At 40.6% G+C, this 7,258-nt stretch overlaps 1 pseudogene; it reads right to left on the bottom strand.

Moving 5' to 3' along the window:
• Positions 1 to 5,286: 5,286 nt before the first annotated feature.
• LOC147423583 (uncharacterized) lies at positions 5,287 to 5,913 on the bottom strand (annotated as a pseudogene).
• Between the last annotated feature and the right edge of the window lie 1,345 nt (positions 5,914 to 7,258).

Raw genomic sequence — 7,258 nt, 5'->3', positions numbered from 1 at the left:
CAATTTTAATAAGTGGATGTTTTCTAGTCAGATTGATGTGTATTTAGTTCAAGAGCATAAAAGGAAAGACAAGGCAAGGCAACTTATGCACTATAGAGGTATGGAGTGCTTCTATGGAGGAAAGAAAGGGGGATTCCACGGAGCTTACTTGCATTAAGACATCTCTTCATCCCATCTGGATTCTAGATCATCCAAATGGTCAATGCTCAGTTTTTCAGATATCCACTCAATGGGGCAAAATGATGTTGATTAATGTCTATGCAGACAATAACCCTAGACTTAGGGGTGATCTTTGGCAGTGGATAGTAGGCTTGTAGCTATCTCATTGAATTATGGCTTGGGACTTTAACATGGTATGTGCAGGGCAGGATATCACCTCTACTGGCTCTCTTATTAACAAGCTAGAGAGTAATTCTAGGGAGAGAATGGTGAGTGCAGGTAATTTACAGGATGCTTGGCTAGAAACTACATACCAAAACCAAGGATTTACCTTCCCTTCACAATCTCATCTGTCTTCTTGGTCCTGGCTTGAAAGAATTTATTTTTGTTCTACTCATTGGCTGCCTACTGATGATGATTTGGTTGTTGATTATAAAATGCTCCATGACAGACCACATCCCTCATGTCTTTTCCTTATCTGATGTGCTTAATTTTGAGTTTAATAATGTTGGTCTCCAACATTCACTTATGGTAAATAACTCTTTGTTGAGGCATCCTATGTTCAAGCTATTTATGAGTAGACTTATGCAGCAAATTAAAAGATATGTTGAGACTGACCTTGTTTATGCATGTCTTTTCTTGACTGATTAAATGCAACATTGCATAAAAAATGTGGAAAAGCATGTAGCTAATCAGAAACATTAGAGATTCATAGATGCCTCAGAGTTCATAAAACAGATTGTCTCAAGGGATGTATCTACAATTATTGAAGAAGAATTGGGAACCCTAGCTGCTGATGCAAGAAGAATCATTAACGAATTTGACTCAAAAATGGCCATCAGGGAAAGGTTTCTACGTAGTCAGTTCTAAGCATTCGCTTTGGTGAGCGTTGGGAGGTTGAATTTTTTTTTGGGATAGCTCTTGAAGCTTAGTCTACCCAGATTTTTGATTCAGGTTCATTTTGCCCTCCATTAAATGGTGTTGCTGAGAGGAAAAAGAAGTCTCTTATGAAGATGGCACAATGTATGGTCAAAAGTCAAGCTTTACCACATTCATGTTGGCTCGAGACTGTCATGTGTGCCACTTATGTACTCAGCAAGTGTCCTACAAAAGCATTGTAGTCTATGACTCCATATGAAGCATGGCATGATAGAAAGCCATCTATTGAGCACATGCATGTTTTTGGCTGTTTGGCGTATGCTTTGGTGCCACAAATATAGCGTAGAAAATTGGATGATAAGGCTATCAAATGTATTTTTGTGGTTATAGTGCTGAAAGCAAAGGTTACAAGTTGTATCATCCACAAACAAATCATTATGTTCAACCCTTACTGTCATGTACCAGAGACAACAATGTAAGCTCACAAGACATTTATGACACTTTGTTGCCTCTTTTTAGTGGTGGAAGTTCAAATGTAAACTCCAATGAGGCAAATGTATAGCCTATGGGGGTTTCAAAAAGTGTTATACATCATCCTATTACCGATGCAGATGTACATGATGTACTTGATGAGGAAAGGGCTGACAATGAGCAGGATAGAGGTATTGCCAAAATGGCTGGTGCATACATTGCATGATAGTAAATTGGATGCACCTTTGTCTAGTCGCACTTGTTCAGGCTCTCGCCATGCATCTTATGCATCAGATTGTTATGCTTTGGCTGTGTCTAGCTTACATTATGTTGAGGAACCTCTGTCTTTTGATGAAGCACATAATTAAAAAAATTGGATGGCTGCCATGCAATCAGAATATGATGCACTTATAGAAAATGACACATGGACTTTATGTGATTTGCCTCCTGGAAAAAAGGCAATTGGAACAAAGTGGGTTTACAAGTTAAAACACAAGCCGGATGGTGAGATTGATCGCTATAAGGCTCAACTTGTTGCAAAGAGTTATGCACAGCAAAAAGGTATAGATTATGAAGAGACTTTTGTTCCGAATTGTTGTATGACCAGTGTGCATTTTGTATGTGCATTTGGCAACTCATTCTGGTTGGGATGTACATCAATCCGACATTGTTACTGCTTTGTTGAATGGTGACATATTTGAGGAAATTTATGTAACGCAGCCTCGCGGTTTTGTCAAGAAAGGACAAGAGAATAAGGTGTGAAAATGTAGCAAAGCTTTGTATGGATTGAAGCAATCTCCTCGTGCTTGGTATGAGAAGGCTGACACTCATTTGGTCAAACAAGGCTTTTGTAACAGTTCAATAGAAACCACATTGTATGTCAAGCATGAGGGCAATGTACTTCTCATGCTTGTTCTTTATGTGGATGATTTGCTGATCATTGATCCCAATGAGGCACATATTGTTGAATTCAAGGCTGATTTGAATGCTACTTTCAAGATGAAAGATTTGGGGTTGTTGCATCATTACTTGGGCATACAGTTTAAGCAGTGTGATGGTGGTATTGCCTTGTGTCAAAGAAGCTACATAGAGACATTGCTATGTAAGTTTGGACTTGAGGATTGCAAACCTATTGCCACTCCCATGGAAGCTGGTTTGAAGTTAAGTCTACATGATGTTGGTGATCTTGTTGATGTCACTCTTTACCAAATTGTTGTTGGCTGCCTCATTTATGTATGCAACACGAGGTTGGATATTCAGTTTGCAGTCTCACAGGTCAGCAGATTGATGCATATCCCAGGGTCTAAGCATTGGTAGTACTTCAGAAAGATTTTCCACTACTTGAGTGGCACTTTATATCTTGGCTAGTTTTATCCCAAGGGGGGATCATTTACGCCAGACTTACATGATTTTTTGAACTCAAATTGGGCTGGTTGTTTTGACACGCAGGTGTTCACAAGTGGTTTTTATTTCATGCTTGGCAGTTCACGTACATCATGGTTGAGAAAGAAGAAATTTACTGTGGCCACTTCTAGTTGTGAGGCTGAGTATAGGGCAGTCTTGACAACTACGGTTGACTTTGTATGGCTCAGATGCATTATCGCCGATTTGGGTGTTGGACAGGACACTGCCAACACTATCTTGCTTCCACAACTCTGAGGTATATTGAGATTGTATAAAAATGTAAACTATATAATTACTACATACAGCCCTAGAAAGAGATCTAAAAGTATCCAAGTTATCAAGGTGCTACCCAAACTTTTATGCATCTTATCCAATGGTTGATTTTTTGGCATAATATAGAGAAGGTATGTGGTATTGACAAGCCTTATGTGGAGCTCCTAAGGCCTATTGACACCAAAAAATTTATATAGAGCCCGGGGCACCTTCATTAATATGCAAATCCCTAGCTGATGCAGCATCAACTTGCTGCACAGGCACAGAGCCTTCATCTTTCACGAGGAAGGCATTGTCTTTGAGGATGCGGCTCCTGATCTTGGGCTGTCCCCTAGTCAATCATTGCTTCTCATTATAATAAGCTGTTGGTGATGATGATATACTCGGTTGCTCATGACGTTGCAAGAGATCCTCTTGATCTGTTGACCTTTTGCGTATACCTGCAAGTGTCTGCCTAAGGTTGGACATGGTGAAGGGATATTGGAGGCGCACAACAACCTTGACGATGACAATGTGAGTAGGAAGCACCGATGGGCAATATTGCAACAAACTGCTCAAGTTTTATGCCACAAAATGAAAATGGCCGCACAGCCTCCTTTTATAACCCTAAACCCTACCTGCTACCGCTAATTACTTTCCAGGTAAATGCATTCAAACAGTAGGGGCTACAAAAATATGTTGGTTGATGTCGTAAGCTAGTAGACAAACAAAATAGTTTAACCAATTTACTAGAGAAAAGGCACAAGTAATAGGGGCTGCAAAAAGATGTTGGGCCCAAATGAGTACACGTTTGCATGGAGCGGCATTTATTTTGGTTCCAAAATTTCAACTACATAGTCAAGGCTCTAACAGAGAGGTCATGGGAGACTTTGAAAACGGTATGCAAACAATTGCTCTCAGGTGACAAGGATAGAGAAGCTTTCCAACAATGTGTTGATTATGCTAATAGAGAAGGTAGGTTTAGAGATCCGTGCCATATTGAAGCATCAAGAAGCACTGAGCTCTAGCGTGCTGGAAAGAATCTGGGGGAGAAAAAGTGAAACTTCAACACATGGCCCCTTGGGGTGACCATCTTTATCATTTGATCATGCTCCTATGGTAGTAGCCCAATAGGCCTCTTTTTTTTTTCTTTTTGGGAGGGGACGGGGGTTGCCTCTTTTTTTCGTTGTTGGGACCCCTCCTTGGCCCTTCCAAATCCACTCTTCCATTGTGTGGTTTGCTTACCTAGTCTACCCTTCGTCTTAATATATCTTGTACACAAACTTTTTGTATGAAGTATACTGCAATTTGATTGTTATTTGGCATTGTGCACTCTTAATTTGTGGATGAAGCACGCCAACGATCACCTTGCCAAACTCTTATGTTCTAGGTCCGAGAGCTTCAATCTTGGCATGTCCAAACACAATTGTTGTATGCGAAGTAGAGTTTTTTGCATGGTCGATATCTAGCCATTACATTAATCTGAGCATTAAAAACGTGTTTCGTCGCTCTGAAACCTCAAAACCTGCTTTGCCTCATGGAAAGCGAAGGACCCATGTGGGATGCATGTTTCATGGAGGCATGATAATCTACAGTACGTTTTCCCTTGATGAAAAAGACGTATGCTACGTGGGACAACGATATGGAAATTTTCCACGTAAAATCAATATTCAAGAGAACGTTTCGGTGGGACCACTTAATTAATGGATGTTAATAAAGAAAATTATATAAACAGGATCATCTTAATTAAGAGAAGCCTGAGGAAACGCGAGCCAAATTCTATTACCATAATCTCATCTAAGGCTGGGTGTCCATTAAGTGAAAAAACTGCAATTGGAGAAATTAAATATTGGAATTTCAATCAGGGATAGAAACTACGTCGACAAGGCAAGTAATGCCATTAATTTGATCCAAGGCAAGTAATGCCATTAATTTGATCCAAGGCAAGTAATGCCATTAATGTAATACAAGTCAAAGTAATGCCATTAATGTAATACAAGTCAAAGTAAGCTTGTTATACATGATTAATTTCTCAGCAGCACGTGAAGGCCTCCTTAAGAACCAAAACCCTAGCTCCATTATGCAATACAATTTATAGCTATTTTATTTCATTCCAGTACTTTAGCTGCAGCAATTAACGAGCTTGATTCTAATTGGACCTTCCGGGGTCAATGCGACCCGTTCAATGATCCGGCGAACATCTTTATGCTGGCCTTGCTCAGACGTTGCTGATGAGCCGATCTTCATGTGTCGCTTGATCTGCTTGGATCCAATTGCTGTACTGGGCAGCTTGTTGACGTTGGCCATGGCGTGATGCTGTTGATGATCATCAGAGCCAGCACGACATCATTGCTTGTATAGCTTTTGCAGCTTGGAATTCGCAATATTATTGACCTCGCTTATAAAGCTCAAGAAGATGGACGCCACCTCCATGTCCGTCAGGATACCATAATCCTTACTTAATATAGAGCTCGGGGCGCCTTCATTAATATGCAGATCCCTAGCTGGCGCATCATCGACGTCTTGTTGCACAGGCGCAGAGCCTTCATCTTTCGCGAGGAAGGCATTGTCTTTGAGGATGCGGCTCCTGAGCTTGGACTGTCGCCTAGTCAGCCGTTGCTTCTCATTATAATAAGGCGCTGCTGTTGATGATGATATACTCGGTTGCTGATCATGACGTTGCAAGAGATCCTCTTGATCTGCAGACCTTTTGCGTATACCTGCAAGCGTCTGCCTAAGGTTGGCCATGGTGGAGGGATATTGGAGACGACAATCTGAGTAGGAAGCACCGACCTGCAACTGCTCGAGTTTTATGCCACAAAATGGAAATGGCCGCACGGCCTCCTTTTATAACCCTAAACCCTCCTTTTAGCACGGCTATTGCTAACTGCTTTCCGCGTAAACTTTGCTTTTTATGATACTGGAAAATGCCTTCTAGAAACATTAACGCGGCGCAAACTCCTCTGCTAGCCATTCTTATGCTTTTTTTAAAAGTAAAGCGTGTCGTTAAAGTTAGAGCCAAATTAGACAATGCCACACTAAAACTCTCTGGTTAGCAGTGTTCGGGAAAAATCATTTTTCCAAACATACAAAATTCCTTTCTTTCATTTTGTCAAGAGGAAATTTTAGAAAGTTAGGTTGTTTTTTTGGGTTTTTACACTATTTTTCTCTATTTTGGGGCGGTATTTCTCCTTTCCCCCCTGCCCTCAACCAACATTTTTGAAATTGAAAACGGCACCATATTAAGCTGAGACACATTTTTTCCGAACGCTGATAGTTAGGCATGGCAGCATTCTTGGCCATTTAGTGTCCAACTATGGTATCATCACTTATTGAGATAAAATGTTGGTTATCATAAATCTTCTCAAGTTGGAAAGCCCATGAGTTGTACAAGTTTTCATTCGCCATCATAAGTACTCCCGAGGACTTTTCTACATGTGTCCTAAGATAGATCGGCCCTTATATCAATTACTAGTTGCAACGTGGCTTTTGAGAAGCTCAAATCTGCATTGGTGACACTCCTATTCTGAAAGCACCTCAATGGAGTGGGGTAACATCTTTCATACACATATTGATGTCAGTGACTATGCCACTGGCTACATCTTGGCCCAGCTTGTTGACGGAAATCTAGTTTCTTTCTATTGCATATGCTAGCCAAAAATTGAACCTCGCTGAGAAAAATCACACGACCATGGAACGTGAGGGGCTGTCTGATGTTGAGCTTATATGTGAAGCTACTCAATATATGGCTTCTCTATATATGGCACCCAGGTCCCCTCTATATATACATCATCTCATGTGTGTATTCTACACACTTTGGGGTTCTACTTCTGTGTTCTCTCCTTCTCTCTCAACATGGTATCAGAGCAGTACGTTTTTGTTTTCGATTTTTTTTTCGGAATCGATGTGGTCTACAACTTTGCAGAAGGAAGTTTCTTCAAATTCTGCACCGATTTTGAGTTATCGTTCCCGGACTGCGTACATACCTAAAAAGCAATTTTCGCTTTTTGTTTTTGATTTTTGTGCTTATTGAAAACGATTTTGCAGAAACTACCCACCAAAAGACTGGAATCGATGTGGTCTACAACTTTGC

The sequence above is a fragment of the Adiantum capillus-veneris genome, chromosome 26 (genome assembly GCF_014529385.1).
Source record: "Adiantum capillus-veneris isolate H3 chromosome 26, ASM1452938v2, whole genome shotgun sequence".
Taxonomy (NCBI): domain Eukaryota; kingdom Viridiplantae; phylum Streptophyta; class Polypodiopsida; order Polypodiales; family Pteridaceae; genus Adiantum; species Adiantum capillus-veneris.
The sequence above is the reverse complement of the archived record's forward strand: the minus strand, read 5'-3'. Positions and strand labels throughout refer to the sequence as shown.